A 21752-nucleotide genomic window follows, 5' to 3' on the forward strand; every position below is an offset into this window, starting at 1 on the left:
GAGCTCCTGGATCTGCGAGCCCAAGTATCCAAACAGGAGAAGCTCCTTGAGAGTACAGCTGAGCGTCTGAAGACTGCTAACCAGCAGAAGGAGAACATGGAGCAGTTCATTGTCAGCCAGGGTAGGTGCCCCTGAGCTGTGGAGCAGCAGAGGAAAGGGCTGGTCTTGCAGATGTCCCACTTGTGCTGCAGATAAACAGTGACCACAGAGGCACTGGAATGTTTGGAAGGGAGAGTCTGATGCACTGGGCCCAACCCTCCTGTGACATGAGCAATTGAGGTTGCAGAGGGAGCGGGGACAAAGGGGTCAGCAATAGGCCATGATTGAGGGGTGAGAAGAAAATGCTCTAGAAAATGCATGCCCAGCAAGTAGAGCCTAGCTGGAAATTCCTTTTTGTGGGGCTCTTTTCTTCTTTCAGTGACCAGGACACATGATGTTTTGAAGAAGGCAAGGACTAACTTGGAGCTAAGGCAATGGTTGCACCTTACACAGTCACAGAGCCTGCTTCAAATACATCACCATCTGACATCAGATCTGTAAGTGACCCTGACCTCCTTTACCTTCTAGGAGATATCTGGTCCACCACACAGGTCTTAGCTCCGGGATAGTCTCCTCTTAAGATTCTATCCCTTCACCCTCCTCTCCGCTCCGCTTTCTACCCTGTTATTATTCTCCTCTCGTCACCATCTCTCCCCTTTAGCCCAATTTTCTCTCTTTGATGTCAGTCAAGCAAGGAGTCGGAGAAATGCAGTTCAGTTGGTCATTGAGGGAAGAAACTTTCAAAGTCTCTCTGTGAACTAGTTGTCTACCAAGAGATCTTGAGGTCATATGTGGATTCTGGACTTTCCTGAACTAGTTTATGAAAAACCAAATAAGGCATAACCTTATAAATTGACTTTAGTGCACAAAATTAGGTTAAGAACAGCAATTTTATTTTAACACCACATTTTTTTTAAAAAACAAGAAGGAAGATCCACTTGGTCTCCTGGATATAAAAGAAAAAACTGATAATGAAAAAAAGACACTTTAAGGGAAATTAAAAAATAAATATATATATCAGATATTCTCTACATTTACTTAAATGCTGTGCTAATAATTCCCTAGAAATCCTATTAAGAGAAACTTGATGTGTAACTGATTGTTTTAAATATGAGACATGAAACCTTTAAACTTAGAGGGTAAATATCAGAGCAGTTGAGCCTTCTAGGAATGTTCCTAAGTTGTACCCTGAGAGCCTTGACACCCACAGTGTGATCAAGCATGGGATGTATATTAACTAGCTCTTACTTTCTAATTCCCTTTGGATCTTCTCTGAGGATTGCTTTCTTTCCTGAGCCTCTTATCACAACACTTAGAGGATTGGCTCTGTACAGCCTCCTCCTATTGCTGCCAAGTTAACCCACAGCCTCCAGTTCCTGCTGGCTCCCTCCAGTGTGCAGCCCACCCTCTCCTTATTCATGATTTCTGGTCTCTAACTCCAGGCTTAATGTTAATTGGTTGTATGCCTTTGGCTGGCCCCTTTGCCTCTGTGAGCTACTACCCTTCATCTGTTAAAGGTGGACCTAGACTTTGATAATATCTGAGGTCCCTGCCAATTTGACTTCTCCTTAAGAAAAATGAGACACAAACTTAACAGGGGAACTTGCCTCAATATGTCCTCTTCAGTACAGGCTGTTTCTACATGTGTATGTTTCATGCTCCATATTTCTTTTCCTGGAATATGACAAAGGCCTATATTTTTCTTCAGACCACATAACATGTAGTATGAACTGGGTAATAAAAGGACAGTAGTAGGATCTGACCCTATGACATGCAGTAGGGCTATGGCTGGGGCACCAGGTATTTGGGTGCACAGGGAAGCTTATCCTCTAAGCTGGAACCTGGAATCTCCTCCAGACCTAGTGCATCCCCTTGACTCATTCTTTTTACCACCTCCCACCATGTTTATGCCTTCCTGCATGCTTTGCCCTAATTCCAGTGTCTGGGCATCATAAGTGGGGTCTAACAGTTTTATCTGAACAGGATTCTTTTGTTTACTTGCAGGTGAAATCCTTAAGGGTCCTTCTGTGTGCTCCAGCATTGAGACCCTTGCCTTCCAGGAGCCACAAAAGAAGCAAAGCCACCACAGGTCCCTTAAACACGAGGAAGCCTAGGCCTAACCCCCCTCACCACAACTGAACAACTGTCTATATGCTAAGGAGCACCTGGGCCCTATTTCTTCAAATCTGGTGCAGGTCTGAAGAGGTGATCAGAGATGTCTACTACTAGGGTAGTCAGAGAGGCAGAATGACTTCCTGGCAGTGATGGAATACCAGTAGTCAAATGCCACCAGGCCTCTCACTAGATAAAGTGCACCTAAGAGTGCATGCTAAACCTTGAGACACTGCTTTTGAACAGCCTCAGTGACACAGCACCTGTCACAACACAGTTCTCACCTCAGCAGCTCTCCTCAGAAAATCAGCTCTGGGGAAATTGTTGCCTCCTACACAAGGGTCATGTGGTCCCAATGTAGAGCTCCTTGCCAGGACTAGAAGCACCATAGTGAGCAGCAGGGCACTGCTGGACAGTGTCAGTGAAACTCAGCACCTTTCACAGATCCACACCTGACCAGGTAGCTCCTCTAGGCCAAGCCAGTTTGGACTTTGCACTGCACCATCAGGTCTGACAACTTTGAGTCCATGTGAGGAAGGAAATTGATGACTTGCTAAGAGGCCCTCTCCTTTTTAGCCTAGCACAATCTGCTTCCTTTATTCACTCATTCTCCAAATCCTACTGCCCCCACTCCTCCACATTAAATATGCTGTGCCATTTTGCTAACCTAACATCCCTCAGGGGAATATGAGACTGATGTCCACACCAAGCCTATGCAAAGTCTTGCATATGGCAGCCTCTACTTGTTTCTTAGTGGTGTGGTTTGTATAAATAGTTTCTTTCTTTCTTTTTTTTTTTTTTGTCTTTGTTTCCCATTTCTACATCATTCCCTAGAACAAGTGTTAAGAATAGAAAATAAAATAAGCCATACCCCAAAAAACAAAGACTGAATGTTTTCTCTGATAAGCAGATGCTGATCTATAAAGCGGGGTCGGGGGAATAAAGGAACCTTGGATTGGACAGAGGGGAGGGAGGTAAAGGGAGGGGTGTGGAGATGTGAAGGATTGTGGAATGAGAGGGACTTTCATACCCTAGGTACATTTGTGACTACACTACTGGTGTTGACTCTGCATCACGTTCAGCCAGAGGAAGTGCTCCATTTGTGTACAATACTGTCATGTATAATTAATTAGAATAAATTTAAAAATTAATATTAAAAAATGATAAAAATCTTTAAAAGAATAGAAAATAAAACTGTCCTCAAGAAATTTATTGGCTAATTCTGAGGCCTAAGTTTTAAAAAGTGACAATTTTTCCTCCTTGCCATTTTTCAAGAATTTGTAAGACAAGACAAGTGATTCTTAAACTTTTGATGTGCCTTTACAAATTCACATGGAAGGACATATTTTGCTGTTTGTTCTGCAGCATTAAAACTCAGGAGTCAGTATGGCAATGGAGAATTGGTTTCTTCCCATCCTGGGTTTGAGCAAGATAGAGAAGAACATTTTCTTTGACCTGTCTTCATCTTTGATGACTGTGAGGCATGGAAAGCTTTTATAAAAAGAGGGCACAGTGTGGGGGAAAGGCAGGAAATGGCCAAGTGTGTATTCAGCTAGAGTGTGTTAATCAGGAACCTGTCTCAAAGTGTATGTTCCCCTTTGCAGTGCCCAAGAGGGCCAGGCAGTCCATCAACCTTTATTGTCAGTTTAAAGAAAAAAATTAAAAAAGAATTTGAAGATTTTCATTTCAAAGGGGGTCTGTTTCACAGTCAGCTGTGGGGATCATGGTAGCGACTCCCTGGGCTGCAGTATAAAGCACTTTAGTGGTTGTGGGACTCTATTCAAGGATCTGCCTCTTTATTTAAGTATCCCAGGTGATACTGATGCAGACACAGTTTAACAAACTGATGACTCTGATACAGGTGGGCCACAGATGACAGTTTAACACACATTATGCATGTCATTGAGTCACAATAAATTTATTTAAGAACCTTAATTGATAATGATCATTCCATAAATTTTGGAATAAAATTTTTTTAAATAATCCTTCCGAAAATTTTTGTGTTCTTTCTCCTTACAGAATTAAAATAGAGCTATTAGTCTATAGTTATTTCCTAGAAATAGTTAAAAATTCACACTATGACAGAACAAAAGCTTATAATCATTATCACAAAACCACCACCATTACCAGCAGCAACAACAAAAAACCTTCAATAGACCTCCCTGGGTAGAGACATGGCCACTCCCTTGGGAAGATATGAAGTCAACCTGTGCTTTACACTTGAGTGTTTTAAGTATTTGCATGAATGATTTTGGCTTTGAAATACAGGAATTTGCTGGCAGATTTAGCTGAATGGTTGGAAACTGCACAGACCCATTACTGAATCTAAAAATAATGTAGTCAATGGTAAGGACGTGCCTGTATAGTTTCACAGGGAAGGGCATATTTTGCTGGTTAAAAGATACTATTATGTATTTTAAGCGCTACAATAGGTAGCACTTTTCTGACCCTGAGTTTATTGCTGCAAGCCTGCAAATTTCCTTCTTTTACTTCTGAACTTCAAGGGCTGGTATCCTTGATGAAATAATCAATGGTCACAGGACCACTCAAATATTTCTTCTTAGTAAGTCAGCTTACTATGAAGCAACTTTACCATGACAACGGCAACATATTACCTCTTGTAAGTCTGAGACTGGTGGATACAGTTCCCAGCTACTTTTGGAGAAAACTTTTAAAAGCTATTGTATTTCCCCATTTATGATTATAAGAAATAATTCAAAATATCTGTTTGAATTAATAATTTTTTAAAAGGCAACAGCAAAAGCTGGAGTTGTAGCTCAGTGGTAGAGCATTTGCCTCGCAAGTGTGAGACACTGGGTTTGATCCTAGCACCACATAAAAACAAAGGCATTGAGTCCATGTACAACTGAAATAAATAAATAAAAGGTGACAGCAAAATATCCTTGAGGCAGATTCTCCAGTATTTAATTTTTTATAAGTATATTCTATCCCTGTTGTGGCAGAAACACAGCTCATTCTGTAAGAAATAAAAAAAAAAAAAGGAGTGGGAGGCTAGTACAGTTCAGTTCATAGAGTGCTAACCTTTGCAAGCACAAGACCCTGGATTCAATCCCCAGCATCATGAAATTAAAAAAGAAAAAGGAAAGGAAAGGGGAAAACCTCAGTCATATATGACTACCACTGTCTTCCAAGTTTTTCTAATTCAAATAAAATCCATGGAGAATTCTTTGAGGAAAATAGAGTGAAAGTCCATGAAGGGAGACAGAAAAGCAAATAGGACAGGTACCTATTGTAGCACTTAAAATACAAAATACTATGTCTTGACCTGCTGTCTTAAGACCTTCAGAATTTACAGAAAATTCATCATAGGGTTAGGGTTAGGGTTATGAAATAATACTTGCCACAGTCTGGGTGGGCACAAAATAACGGAGCCATCTCACAGCCTTGTAGGTTCAAAACAGGAACTCCTTTATTCTCTGCACTCCTGCGAACGCCAAGCACGCAGCCTTCTTCCAGGACACACCACACACCAACCAGAAATCCCTACTCTGAAAATCCCTCCTCCTGCACTTCCCCAACCAACCAGAACTCACCAGGAATCCCCGCAAGAACTCCAAAGTTGCAGGCCGAGTAGGACAGCTGGGGTCTAATATACAATTGAATACACAGCTTAACATAACCTCATCATCTCAATGGCTTCCTGGCATCACCTCTCAACCACTCCCTTCTGTCAAAAATGCCATGTGTCATCCCGACTCGGCTGTGGCCCTCAACAAATACTCTATTTTTAATGGTGAAGTAGAAGAACCTGGAGAAGAAGGAGGAGGAGGAGGAGGAGGAGGAGGAGGTGGAGGAGGAGGAGGAGGAGGAGGAGGAGGAGGAGGAGGAGGAGGAGGAGGAGGAAAAGGAGAGGAAAGAAAAGGGAAGAGAAAGAGGAGGAGAGAAAATGTTAAAGAATGAAGATGATATGCTGTGTCCTTGGAAATCTGCTAGGGGCTCCATTGCCTTCCACATACCTCCAGGATTCTAATAAATATAGTCATCTCCCCCCTCAATGCAATGGCAGCCCCTTCAGAACTAAGTCCAACCACCCCATGAAATTATATTTTTCTGCCCTGAAATTACAATTCTGCATTTTTCTCCATTGGTGTCTTTTTCACGAACAAGTCTTCTGATCTAGTTCTGAAATCAGGAAAGAGGAAAACAAAAAGACTCATGCTTCATACTGTTTTAGAAAATTAATTTGGAGACACCTCCAGTACTGTGGTTTCCTATTGAAATAAAAGAAACCACAACTCAAGACAGAAAAAGGAAACTCAAGATTAATCACTAAACACCAACAATTAACTTGCAAATAAGAGCTTTGTAGTTGAAACAATCAAATATTTTGTCTTTTTTCATTAGCACCTTAAAATTTATTTCCCTTCCACCCATTGAGTGGTGCCCTGATCTCCTGCCAACTGAGCTATTAACTTATGTTATTAAGTTCATGAAGTGCTTACCTTGCAAGCACAAGGCCCTGGATTCAATCCCCAGCTCAAACAACTATTTAAAATTTTAATGTGACTCACTCTTTCTTTGATTCAAACAGCAAAATTCTCATCTTTCTATTTCTTATGTTAGCCAGCATCTTTTTTTCCTGAATTTTCATTTCTTAAAATCTGTGCTGTCAAGAAAAGAAACAAATGGCCCTGAAATACTACCAGGATGGACAAAGAAGGATATGCCCAGAAAACCCACATGTGGTGCTTTGAGAAATAGCCCTGAATCTGCATAGGCACATGCACATTTTGTTCATGGAATATGGCACAACCGTCATGCACCGTTCTATAACCTTTTTCTTGCAAATTTCACATTGTTATAACACTTGAAGTAGATTTCCTCCCCTTGGTGTATAATCAGGGAGAAAGGTTAAGAATCCAACCAAATAAGCAGGGAAGATTCACCAACTTTGCATTTTTAAGTCAATAGATAATTTTATGGTTATTCATGGAAGACAAAATGATAATTTAGTACATTTATACAATGTGTAATGACTATAATCAGGGATGTTACCATTTCCATTCCCTAATAAACTCAACAAATTTTTAAAAAGTAATTGTGTTTACTGAACACAAAATTATGTTATAATTAATAATAGGTGGAGCTGGATCCAACATGGCATTCGGCAGAGAGGCTGCGCTTTTAATGCACTCCCAGTGATGGGGTCATAAAGTCGCAAGGATAACTCTTGGATTCTACCAACGGAGATTCTCCTAGCAAAATTCCACTGAAGAGAGACCGCCCGGGAGCTACTAGGATTTTTCTGAAGCGTCTGTGTGACCCGGATGAGCGGGACCCTGCCACGGAGTTCCAGATCCACCAGCCACAGTCCCGCACCGCGGGCGCAGCTGCAGATCGGTCCACCAGCCCGCAGCCAAAGTGACTGGGCCCTGCTAGACGCCGAGGAGATGCAGCTTGGCAGGAAGAAGTCTTTAGCCAAGCCTCCAGGAGCCAGGAGCAGAGGCGAACCGGGCCGGTCCAGTCCCACCCCTCCCCTCGGACACTCCGGCAAGGAGCCTGGGGCCCGCCATAGCAGAGAGGTGACGTCATTGGAGTTCAGCCGGCGGAATTCCTTCCCAGCAGAATCCACTCTAGCAGGTGCGTGACTCCCCATACTGATACAAGCAGCCAGGAAACTTCATTGACTTCTCAGCGGTCGTGTCTGTAGGGAAGCAGAGCGGATCCCCGACCCCCAGCCCCCCATATCACCAGCGGTGACCCCCAAGGTCTTAGCTGCCAGTTTACCACAGCACTGGGGCTTAAAAGGGACACGCGGTGGAGCTGCAAGTGTAACTAGATCTCTGGGGAATCACTTCTGGGGAACAGGACCTGGCTGGCAGGCTGACAGGAGGAAGGGGGTTAAGGGCTGGAGAAGTGAAATGGCTCTGGACTGACAAGTCTGAGAGACTCCCAGGAGACGCCTTACTGAGATAGCTCTCGGCAGGTCAGGTATAGAGCAGAGGCTCTGCTTGGAGGGCACAGCTCTGCCTACTGGAAGAGAAGAAGGTGGATCTCTAAGACTTTAAATTATGTTGTTGTTGTTGTTGTTGCTGTTGTCGTTATTTTTTTTCTCTCCTTCTTCTCTCCCTGTTCCTTTATCCCCTTTTCCTTCTCTCTTTCTATCCCATTTCAAGTTTTATTGTTCTTTTCATTCCCCTCTAATCTATCTCTCCCTCTATCCTTCTCTCTTTTTAACAGCACCTTCATTCCCCTACCCCCCAACTCTCATCCCAAGTATTACATCTTCCATTGCATGTAATTGTCTAAATGCAAATAGGTGAATGTCTTGAGGCTGTCTATAAGACTCCTAAATACCTAGCTACTACCAACACCCTGATCCAATTGCCTGGTAGTATCCACCTTCAGTGGAGCAATTTTCTGAAGTAGCCAAGACATACTAACCATCGTACCACCAGAGCACCTAACCTAAACATATAGTCCTAAGAACAAACAGCAAATCACTATATGTATACAGAACCTAGAAGCCTTATATGAATTGAATGAATCAGCTTTAAAGTACAACAAAGCCCAACATTTCTAGGCATAATCTCCCACCACAAAAGAGAGACAACAGAGATATACAAAACCAAAACAAATGTATAGGAGAAAGCAGTTACAAAACAGTCAAACAGAGCTGGAAAGCAACGTGAACAATATGAAAAAACAAGGGAAAAAAGGGTTACAAACAATGCAGGACAACCTAAATATACAGGAGGACCTAGAAGAATCAGAAACATGGACAGGGAAAGAAATCAAGGCATACGTAATTCAGATGGAACGGAATATTAGAGAAGACATGAGACAGCAAATCCAAGCATTGAAAGTATATTTTGAAGAGGAACTAACCGCACAAATTCAATCCGCAAAGAATGAGCTTACCAGGAGATAGAGGTGTTAAAAAAAATCAAGCTGTAATCATAGAAATGCAAGAAACCGTAAATCAGATTAAAAGCACTAATGAGAATTTTACAAACAGACTAGATCAAGTAGAAGTCAGAACATCAGATAATGAAGACAAAGTTTATCAACTTGAAAAGAATATAATCAACACAGAAAAGATGCTTAAATCTCACGAGCAATCTATCCAAGAGATATGGGATCTCATCAAAAGACCAAATTTGAGAGTCATTGGGATAGATTCAGTCCAAAGGAATGGATAGCTTACTAAATGAGATAATACTAGAAAACTTCCCAGAGATGAAAGATGGAATGGATTGCCAAATCCTGGAAGCTTACAGGACCCCAAACATCCAAAACCATAATAGACCAACTCCAAGACACATAATTATGAAGATACCTAACATACAGGACAAGGAGAGAATACTAAAAGCTACGAGAGAAAGGAGGCAGATTACATTTAGGGGTAAACCAATTAGGTTAACGACTGATTTTTCATCACAGACTTTGAAAGCGAGAAGATCCTGGAACAACGTATTTCAAACACTGAAAAATAATGGATTCCAACCAAGAATACTGTATCCAGCAAAACTAAGCTTCAGATTTGACAATGAAATTAAAATATTTCACGATAAACAAAAGCTAAAAGAATTCGCAGCCAGAAAACCAGCACTGCAAAGCATGTGGAGCAAAATATTACAAGAAGAGGAATTGAAAAATAGCGCCCAAAACTAACAGTGGGAGATATCTCAGAAAAGGGGGAGAAAAATAACCAAAGAGGGAAAACTAGCCAATCTAAAATAAATAAATAAATAAATAAACATGACTGGAAGTACAAACCATATTTCAATTGTAACCTTAAATGTTAATGGCTTAAATTCACCAATCAAGAGACATAGGCTAGTAACCTGGATTAAAAAAACAAATCCAACAATATGCTGCCTTCAGGAGATGCATATGATAGGAAATGACATACACAGACTGAAGGTGAAAGGTTGGGAAAAATCATACCACTTACATGGCCCTCGGAAGCAAGCAGGAGTGGCCATTCTCATATCAAATAAAGTCAACTTAAAGCCTAAGGTAATCAAAAAGGATAAAGAAGGACACTATATACTGTTAAAAGGAACCATCCACCATCAAGACATAACAATTATCAATTTGTATGCACCAAACAATGGTGCTGCAACGTTCATAAAACAAACTCTCCTCAAGTTCAAGAGTCAAATATACCACAACACAATAATTGTGGGGGACTTCAACACACCACTCTCGCCATTGGACAGATCCCGAAGACAAAAGCTGAACAAAGAAACTATAAAACTCAATAACGCAATCAATAACCTAGACTTAACCGACATATATAGAATATATCAACCATCATCAAGTGGATACACATTCTTCTCAGCAGCACATGGATCCTACTCAAAGATACACCATATATTATGCCATAGGGCGACTCTCAGTAAATATAAAGATGTGGAGATAATACCATGCACCATATCTGACCATAATGGAATGAAACTAAAAATCAATGATAAAAGAAGGAGGGAAAATTCCTGCATCACCTGGAAAATGAACAATATGTTACTGAATGATCAATGGGCTACAGAAGATATAAAGGAGGAAATCAAAAAATTCCTAGAGATAAATGACAATACAGACACAACATACCGAAATCTATGGGACACAATGAAAGCAGTTCTAAGAGGGAAATTCATTTCCTGGAGTTCATTCCTCAAAAAAAGAAAAAACCAGCAAATAAATGAACTCACACTACATCTTAAAACCTTAGAAAAGGAAGAGCAAAACAACAGCAAATATAGCAGAAGACAAGAAATAATTAAAATCAGAGCGGAAATCAACGAAATTGAAACAAAAGAAACCATTGAAAAAATTGAAAAAACTAAAAGTTGGTTCTTTGAAAAAATAAATAAGATCGACAGACCCTTAGCCATGCTAACGAAGAGAAGAAGAGAGAGAACGCAAATTACTAATATACGGGATGAAAAAGGCAATATCACAACAGACACTACAGAAATACAGAAAATAATTAAAAAGTATTTTGAAACGCTATATTCCAATAAAATAGAAGATAGTGAAGATATCGATAAATTTCTTAAGTCATATGATCTGCCCAGATTGAGACAGGAAGACACACACAATTTAAACAGACCAATAACAAAAGAAGAAATTGAAGAGGCCATCAAAAGACTACCAACTAAGAAAAGCCCAGGACCGGATGGGTATACAGCAGAGTTCTACAAAACCTTCAAAGAAGAATTAATACCAATACTTTTCAAGCTATTTCAAGAAATACAAAAAGAAGGAGCTCTTCCAAATTCATTCTATGAGGCCAACATAACCCTGATCCCAAAACCAGACAAAGACACTTCAAAGAAAGAAAACTACAGACCAATATCTCTAATGAACTTGGATGCAAAAATTCTCAATAAAATTCTGGCAAATCGAATACAAAAGCATATCAAAAAAATTGTGCACCATGATCAAGTAGGATTCATCCCTGAAATGCAAGGCTGGTTCAATCTATGGAAATCAATAAATACTATTCACCACATCAATAGACTTAAAGACAAGAACCATATGATCATCTCAATAGATGCGGAAAAAGCATTTGACAAAGTACAGCATCCCTTTATGAGCAAAGCACTAGAAAAACTAGGGATAACAGGAACTTACCTCAACATTGTAAAAGCTATATATGCTAAACCTCAGGCTAGCATCATCCTAAATGGAGAAAAACTAAAGGCATTCCCTCTAAAATCTGGAACAAGACAGGGATGCCCTCTATCACCACTTCTATTCAATTTAGTACTTGAAATACTAGCCAGAGCAATTAGACAGACAAATGAAATTAAAGGCATAAAAATAGGAAAAGAAGAAATTAAATTATCGCTATTTGTGGACGACATGATAATATATTTAACAGACCCAAAAGGGTCTACAAAGAAACTGCTAGAGTTAATAAATGAATTCAGCAAAGTGGCAGGATATAAAATCAACATGCATAAATCAAAGTCATTCCTGTATATCAGCAACAAAACTTCTGAAATGGAAATGAGGAAAACCACTCTATTCACAATATCCTCAAAGAAAATAAAATACTTGGGAATCAACGTAACAAAAGAGGTGAAAGATTTATACAATGAAAACTACAGAACCCTAAAGAGAGAAATAGAAGAAGATCTTAGAAGATGGAAAAATGTACCCTGTTCATGGATAGGCAGAACTAACATCATCAAAATGGCGATATTACCCAAAGTTCTCTACAGGTTTAATGCGTTGCCAATTAAAATCCCAATGGCATTTCTTGTAGAAATAGATAAAGCAATCATGAAATTCATATGGAATAACAAAAGACCCAGAATAGCAAAAGCAATTCTAAGCAGGAAGTGTGAATTGGGAGGTATAGCGATACCAGAGTTCAAACTGTACTACAGAGCAATAGTAATAAAAACAGCATGGTACTGGTACCAAAACAGGTGGGTGGATCAATGGTACAGAATAGAGGACACAGAGACCAATGCACAAAATTACAACTATCTTATATTTGATAAAGGGGCTAAAAACATGCAATGGAGGAAGGACAGCATCTTCAACAAATGGTGTTGGGAAAATTGGAAATCCATATGCAACAAAATGAAACTGAATCCCTTTCTCTCGCCATGCACAAAAGTTAACTCAAAGTGGATCAAGGATCTAGATATCAAATCAGAGACACTGCGTCTGATAGAAGAAAAAGTTGGCTACGATCTACATACTGTGGGGTCGGGCTCCAAATTCCTTAATAGGACACTCATAGGCCAAGAGTTAATAACAAGAATAAATAAATGGGACTTACTTAAATTAAAAAGTTTTTTCTCATCAAGAGAAACAATAAAAGAGGTAAATAGAGAGTCTACATCCTGGGAACAAATTTTTACCACTCACACTTCAGATAGAGCCCTAATATCTAGAATATACAAAGAACTCAAAAAATTAAACAATAAGATAACAAATAACCCAATCAACAAATGGGCCAAGACCTGAACAGGCAATTCACAGAGGAGGACATACAATCAATCAACAAGTACATGAAAAAATGTTCACCATCTCTAGCAGTCAGAGAAATGCAAATTAAAACCACCCTAAGATACCATCTCACTCCAGTAAGAGTGGCAGCCATTATGAAGTCAAACAACAGTAAGTGTTGGCGAGGATGTGGGAAAAAGGGTACACTTGTACACTGCTGGTGGGACTGTAAATTGGTAAGGCAAATATGGAAAGCAGTATGGAGATTCCTGGGAAAGCTGGGAATGGATCCACTATTTGACCCAGCTATCGCCCACCTCGGACTATTCCCTGAGGATCTTAAAAGAGCGTACTATAGGGATACTGCCACATCAATGATCATAGCGGCACAATTCACAATAGCTAGACTGTGGAACCAGCCTAGATGCCCTTAAATAGATGAATGGATAAAAAAATGTGGTATCTATACACAATGGAGTACTACGCAGCAATAAAAAATGATAAAATCATAGAATTTGCAGGGAAATGGATGGCATTAGAGCAGATTATGTTAAGCAAAGCTACCAATTCTTAAAAAACAAATGCCAAATGTCTTCTTTGATATAAAGAGAGCAACTGAGAACAGAACAGGGAGGAAGAGCATGAGGAAAAGATTAACATTAAACAAAGACGATTGTGGGGAGAGAGAGGGAGAGAGAAGGGAAAACATATGGAAATGGTAGGAGACCCTCAATGTCACACAAAATACATAGAAGAGGTTGTGAGGGGAAAGAGGGGGAAACAAGGGAGAGAATTGAACAACAGCACAAGAGGTAGAGAGGGAAGATGGGAGGGGAGGGGAGGGGGGATAGTAGGGGATAGGAAAGGTAGCAGAATACAACAGTCACTAATATGCCATTATGTAAAAAGGTGAGTGTGTAACCGATGTGATTCTGCAATATGTATTTGGGGTGAAAATGGGAGTTCATAACCCAATTGAGTCAAATGTATGAAAGATGATTTATCATGAGCTTTGTAATGTTTTGAACAACCAATAAAAAAAATGTTCCATAACCAGAGTAAAAAGAGAAAGCGCAGATTCTTCACAAAATTACAGAGGAATTCACAATAGTAGTACATAATGAAAAATACAAAGTAAGATCTTATTATGTTATAAAATTACTAATAATATAACTGTGGACTTGATAGCAAATTTTTAAAAGAGGTGCATAAAATAGAAGCTTGAGGTAAAGTATGTTATTAATAATCTCTTTAAAAAGTTTCACATGATGCCAACAAAATTGCAAGATGTTAGAGAAAATGGTAACAAATTATTGTGTAGGAAAACTGTGTTATCCAAGGCAATTTTTACTACCCCAGACAGCATTTCAAACCCATGTAAAAGGGAAATATGAACTGGCCAAGGCTCCAACTGTTCTTTTCACCATGTGTCAAAAAGAGAAATCACCAACTGCACATTTCACTGTTGCTGTTTATTTATGTTACTATTTTTATGGCTGGTCCCTAAGATCTGAGTTGGCAGAGGCAGAGGCTCTATTTTTACAGACCAACATCCCTAAATTATAGAAAAAAAGTATATTTTCTCTTTTCTTATACTTAATGCAGAATGACTTTTGTTCACCAAAATGTGTGTGGATATTTGATCCTCTAACAGTCAGTCAGTTCTCTAGTGGATACCCTCTAGGAGCCCTGTAATTCAATTCTATGCTGACACTTCCTAGAGAATAGGGTTAGATCCCACAGTTTGAGGTTGAATCTTATGAGGCTGTGCTCCACTTTGGATTCCAACAGCAAGCATAGGCTGTGACCTGTGCTAATGTATGTGTGTGTTTGTGTGTGTGTGTGTGTGTGTGTGTGTATTTGTTTGTATATTTATATTTTATCATATAAACATTTTATTTTATAAATTTATCTATTATAAGTATAGATGGTAGGCCATAAATTGGGGTTCCTAATCCCCTCCTTACTTATGGTTAATTTGCTAGAGCAGCTCACAGAACTCAGGGAAACACTTGGGTTTGCAAATTTATTGGTCTATCAACAAAATATATTACAGAATAGATTGACATGAAGCCAGATGAAAGAGAGCACAGGTAAGGGAGAAGAGGGGCAGAGCTTCCGTGCCCTCTCCAGGAATGCCACTCTCCAGGAACCTCCTCATGTTCCACTATCTGAAAGTTCATTCAAATCATGCTAATTGCATTTTTTAAGAGTAAAACTGAAAATACTTTAGATGGAAGTATATAGTGTGTCAATGTCTAGGTCAATCCTGACATGCCTGGTCATGTTACTGGAAAGCAGAAAACTGTTCTGTACTGGGGCAGAGTATCATGAGTCCTTGACAGCCTGTGGATTTCTAGATTTGGGCATGAGGGGAGTGGTGCTTCTTGTAGTAGACTTGATATGTGTTGGGGATGAGTTGAAGTCAGAGCTCTAAATTAACAGTCAGCCTGAGAAGGGCAACTGCCAAGGCATTTGCAATAAGAAAAAGCTGCCACTGTTCTATTGACTGGGTCCTCCTTTCTGTGGGGAGCAGGCATTTTCAGGAAGTGTCCAAGTGGGCCTGCAGGAGAGATGAGAGGACCTGTCCAAGAAAGAGCAGTGCCCTTCATTCTTTCATTGGTTTCTTTCTCTTGCTGTTGTCTGCAATCTTCCATTTTTCAGGGTAAGGATAGGAAAATATCTTCAATATACAAAGATCAGAAAACCAAAAAAGATGTCCCATGCTAAAATTAAAAAGACACCCAAGGTGAAAGTAAAACCAAATCAAAGAGATGTAAAAATATAAAAGCTACCTACCCCTATGTATTCTGTAACATCAGCTTCTATTCTAAACAGTGCATCTTTAGGATACTTCCCTTTGCTCTACTCAACGTCTTGACAATATCAGTGACTGCTATTTTCTTTAGGCAAAGAATAGTGTAATCTACTTAGAAATTATATATGATATATAATTATTATATATATATAATAGTATTCTAAATAAACCATTTGTGACAGTCACTGTCAAGAGTATCACTCTATACTGACTAGACTAAAAACAATTGTCCTTTGGGGCTGGGTCATGACTCTGTGGTGGAGAGCTTATCTGACATGTGTGAGGCCCTGGTTTGATCCTCAGCAAAACATAAAAATAAATAAATAAAATAAAGTTATTGTGTCCATCAACAACTAAAAGGCTGTTTAAAAAGAGGAAGAAACACAATTGTCTCTCATGAAACCTTATTTTAGGGGGTATTCCTTTTGAAATTATAGTCTTTTATGAATCTTTTAGGCAGAAGAAAAAAAATTTAATGATATTAAGTCTTTCTAAGAAAAATCAATTCAAGTCTCTTTTTGTGCATAACTTAGTATGTTAAATTATCCTTCCAATAGATTTTGCACATCTCTCTTATATTTTTTCTCTAATTATTTGGTTTGTTGTTGCTACTATGAATGGATCCTTTCTTCCTTCACATCTTGTGGTAGTTGCTGTATGTGTAGCAGTAGTGATAATAATAGAAAAATGTACTGAATATTAACCATGTGCAAGTCAATTGTTATAGTAAGGACCTAGCAATGTCCCCTAAAGAACTCAAGTGTTAAACAAAGCAACCATGTTCAGAGGTGAAACAGTTGGATTACAAGAGCTGGATTGATCCATTTGATGAATTAAAAATTTGAATGAACTCTTGGTTGGTAACTGTAAGCAGGTGAGTCATGATGGGAGGAAGAAGGTCAGAGAGAGCATGACCTTGGGCTCTATATGTCCTGGTCCCATCCTCTCTCTCTCTCTCTGCTTCTTAGTTCCCATGTGCTGAGCAGCTTTCCTCCATCATATCCTTCCCCCATAATATTTCTGCCTTGGAGCCAGCCAGTGGTAGTCTAAACACTCTGAAATTTTGAACCAAAATCAATCTCTCCTCTGAAAGTTATTCTTTCAGGTATTTTTCATCAAAGCTCATTAACATAGCAATGTTGTGTTTTAGGTCAATCAACTCAATCTTCACAAATAAGGCATCAGCCAGGTCTTATATGCAGAGAGTAGAATTCACTCCAGTAATTATATAATTAATTACATATAATTATGTTTTGTAATTAATTATATAATATAATGCAATTATATTACATTAAGGGATATATTCAAGATATTTCCATAATTTATAAAATTTCCAGGAAGGAAAGAGACCTCTGTTTGGATTCTGCACAGCTGGAAAAAAATGGAGCCAGGAGGAAGGTCCAAACACAGCACAGAAGTATTCTGTGGACACTGCCCCCCCAACTTGTGCCACTTAACACCTTGCTGCCAGGAACCCAACTTCAAGGGATGCTACCTCCTGGATGCACAGAGCAGTTCCACTGGACACTCACTGTCTTAAAAGAACTCAAATTACCTACATGCCACTCCTACCCTGAATTGCCCATATGCACATGTAGTTTTGTCTCACATGAATTCATCTCATTGAAGAATCAGTTCCAATTGGAACTCTTACTTCAGATGAGACTGGGAAACTGCACTTGTCTATGCAGCAGTAGAAGGCATGATAAATGGAGAAAAAGACATCTGCCATAGTAGACATTAGACTCATTATGTACTTTTGAAACAAATTTATATACTGTTCAGTCCCCATGAGGATCTTGCATCCCTTGCTGGCAGCAACCTTGGTTTTAGGGGTTAGGTGAGTGGCTCCGAGTGCTGGGGGAGGTAGAGCTGAGGCTGAGAAGGTCCAGCAGTCGGCTGAGGGCCAAGTGCACACCCAGGGAGATAGGGAAGCTGAAGACAAATTGTGAGGTAAGGGTGGAGATGGGCTTGCAGCTCCCCTAAGGGGCCTGAAGGGCTGGCTGGCCTGGAGGGGTAGGATGTGGCCAGCACCTGGGACAGGTACTCCATGCAGCTGAAGGCCTTCTCCAGCCTCAGCTGCTCACTCCTCATTCCTGCTAAGCCAAGCAGATGGTAGCAGAGCACACGATGCCCTTTTAACAGTGCACCATCCCTGGACCACGGTAGTCCTTCACCGCACAGTCCTACTCCATGGCTTCCATGAACCAGGAGCCCATGTTGGACTTGTGGTTGTCTTCCACCAGATGCCTTTGTACTGGTAGCATCCTTGCATGTGGTTTGGGCATTCGGAGGAGACATTCAACAGGACTGTGATCCCTAAGGCATTCAGCATGTCTATCCAGGAAGCGTGGTAGGCACCGTGGAAGTAGAGGAACTGAAGAATCTCCAAGGGACCCCTCCGCCTGGATGCGCAGAGCAGTTCCACTGGAGCTGCAGCCCAGGTGACAGAACTCAGTGGCACTGGTGGGATGTCTGCCGGGTCCTTGGTTTTGGAACAGAATTCTGGGTAAGCAGAGGAAAACTTCTCACAGCCACTTTTGAGCAAGCAGATGTCTGCTCACTGGGGCTTAGGATGGAGTGTCTGCACTACTAGGGTCCTGGTGCAGTCCTCCCTGAGCCCTCGGCAGGCGAGCTCCACTCAAAGTAGAGGATGACAGCCAAGTAGAGGATAGAGCACAAGAGGGCGCACTTCCTCTTGGGCGTGCAGGATGGACTCCGGACTCCTGGAGCCTTTGTTCCGCCTATTGTCCTGGGTGTTGTATCAAAGGAGGTGCACCGAACCTCTGATAGGAAAGGTGTGCAAAAAATTGAGCAGCAAGCGTTTGCTGGCGCTCCCCAGCCCCAGGGTTGGGGGCTGCCCTGCTGTCAGCCGAGCTGCCGCCAGGCACTGCACCATCCACCCCGCCCCTCAACCCATCGCAACCACCAGCTCCCAACCTCTGCCTTGGTGGTTCTCACTTAGCTTCATCAGCCTTTTGAGCACATTGCCGTCCATCTCTCCCAGTTAATCAATCGTCACCATGGAGTGTAGGAACTGGGGCGATTGATAGTCACCCAGGCCAACCAGGCAACAGGAATGGGCGAACCAGGATTAAGAGAAGGAGCCTTCAGAAGTGACAACCAACTTGGCCCCCAGAGGCTTGGGCGGCCAGACCCCTATTGGGTCACCTTCCTCCTGCATGTTCAGGTTACATAGCAGTCCTAGCAGCCTCAGGTGCCTTGCATGAGCTTGCACTCACTAGGGGGTGGCAGCGGAGTGTGTGTGTTGAAGGGAGAGTAGTGCTGGCTCCTTCCTGTTGTTGCCTCAAATGTGTTTTGCTGCTCCTACACATTGGGCTGCAGCCTGCTCATTGCTGCTCTTCCCCTAGCACCCGCCAGAGCTCTGGGCACTGCATCTACTTTTTATGGGAGGAAGGTTGATAATTGGTTTGGCAAGATGCTTGTCATCTATGTTGTCACTGAGATAATTGTTTTTCATATCATACATCATTACAAGAGTATTCATAGTACTAAGTTATTGTAACATCATAGGATCAGTTCAGATAACTTTTGTATTTGGTATTGCTCATTGTGCTTTTCCGTCTTACTTGGTCTTGTCCTCATAAAGTTTAGTGAACTTTTTGAGAAATTCTTTTCTGTGTTCTTGTTTTTCTTTATGGTGTCATCATTTTCTCCTGTCTTTATTTTACCTGGAAAAAGATAATAAGGGTAGGCCTTTATTATCTTTTTCCATCCACTTTGTTCTAATTTCTTCCTTCTTGTTTTTTTCTTTCTTTCTTTTTTTTTTTTTTTTTTGGTTGTTGTTGTTTTGCTTTGTTTTGTTTTTGTAACTACTCAAGGTGGAAGATCAGAATCAACATTGATTTTATTATCCATGTACCTTTTTCTAATGTAAGCAAGTTGAAGTAGAAGCAGTACTTTAAGAACTTCTTAAGATACATCCTATTGCTGTTGATTAGTTGAATGTCAGTTATCTTCTGCTCAAAATTATTTCCAAATTTCCTTGTAAGTTTTATCTTTACCCCATATGTATATTTTACTAAAATGCTTCGCTTCATTTCAAAAATTTTGGTGATTTTCCACATGGTTCACTTTGTTGACTCATCATTTAGTTCTGTATTAGATCACTTTCCAACACAGTGACAAAATACCTGAGATAAACAATTGAAAAGAAGGGAAGATGCATTTGAGATTTCCAGGAATCAAGGAAAAAGTGGGAATGTCCAAGAGTGCTGCCTGTACATGGGTCCACTGCCCAGAAACCCCAGCCCCTTTTTGCTATTCTTTCAACCCACTGTTCAGCCACGCAGCTCCCAGGGAAGCAGGGCACCCACGCAAGGGCACTAATGGCTTTTCTGAAAACAGTAAGCCTCACCCAATCATGGGGCTTTGAGACAGGCAGACAGGATGAACCATGCCAACACAGGTTGACCATTCATGGAAGCATATGTGGTGAACCTGGGCCTGTCTGTTTTGCTGGGTGAGAAAGAGCATTGTGACCTGATGGTGACATAGAGGCTTGAAGTCATTCACGGGTGAACAGAGATGTTTGTTGCTACGAAGCCTCTCCAAGTGCTTTAAAAATGCCCTCCTTTCTAGCCAAGTTTGAAAGGACCTCTAATCTGGCACTCAATGACAAAACTGTTCCACAACACTGCAAATGAAGTAACTTTTTCCTTCCCTGCTCCCCTAGCCGTTCCCAAAGAAGTACATCCTTCTTTCTCCAAAACCGTTGCTCCATCTGGAATGGCTCCTTAAAATGGCTTTAGTCCAGGTCAGGCTTCAACATGGCTCCCAGATGCTCTTCACAGGAGCTGGCACGAGGCAAGGACTCTGTCCCACCTCCACCTCTCCTGCACTTCTAGAATTCAAGGAGAACTGAACAGTGGAGTCCCCATTTAAATCAAAAGAGGGCCTTTGAAGAGAGTCTCCTCACAGGAATTTAATTTTGCAAAACTATATTAGTATACTTCCAGTAATCTGCCTAAAATTAAGAACTACAATATATGCGAAAGAGAGGAGATGGTGCTTCCAAGTACAAAGGATTCATTTCAGGTCTATGCCTAAGTAATTGCTTTCCCCCATGATCTTGCCAGATAATTCACTGAAGAAAAATCTGAATTGTACCAGAGTTTCCAGGAGCACCTTATGTAATGTGGTCTCTGTCACAGAGAGTAGGCCTAGAAGAAAAATGCTCCAAAGACCAAAAAAAAAAAAAAAAGTTCTATGGTTGTGGTCAATGTGCCCAGGATCCAGGAGCACAAATAAATAAGAAATAGTCCTTTCCCTTCCTTTCTCTTCCCACCCCATCCTGTCTCTCAGTGACAACAAAGTCAAGATCTTCAGCTGACCTGTGCACATCTTCAAGACACCATTCAGCTCCTGGCCACTTGCACATTTGCCTGCTGTGGTGCTGCACTCTTTGTGATCTCACGTTGGTATGTGCTACATCCACTGGCCCTGGACTCCATGTACATATCTACTCTAAGCAAATTCTTAATTATTATTAGAAATAAATTATCATTAGTGCTTCTCAAGTTTCATGATCAGAGTCAACACTGATTTTATCCCTGTGTCTTTTTCTAATGTAAGCAGGTGGAATTATGAACTGCTTCATCTGCCTCCTATTGCTTTGATTTGTTGAATCCTTGTTATCTGTCAGCTCAAAAGCATTTCCAATTTTCCTTGTAATGTTTTTCTTTACCCCATATATATATTTTATAAAAAGTCTTTGCTTTATTTGAAACTTCTGATGATCTTTGACTTGCTAATTCATAATTTAATTCTATGTTCAAATCATCTATTCTCAATAAATCCTCGAGGAAATTTTGAGTTTTGCTTTATGACT

General features: G+C 40.6%; 1 pseudogene; it reads right to left on the reverse strand.

The window, feature by feature from the left end:
• Nucleotides 1-17730: 17730 nt before the first annotated feature.
• Nucleotides 17731-19989, reverse strand: LOC143404038 (dual specificity protein phosphatase 4 pseudogene; annotated as a pseudogene).
• Nucleotides 19990-21752: the final 1763 nt, after the last annotated feature.

The sequence above is a fragment of the Callospermophilus lateralis genome, chromosome 7 (assembly GCF_048772815.1).
Source record: "Callospermophilus lateralis isolate mCalLat2 chromosome 7, mCalLat2.hap1, whole genome shotgun sequence".
NCBI lineage: Eukaryota > Metazoa > Chordata > Mammalia > Rodentia > Sciuridae > Callospermophilus > Callospermophilus lateralis.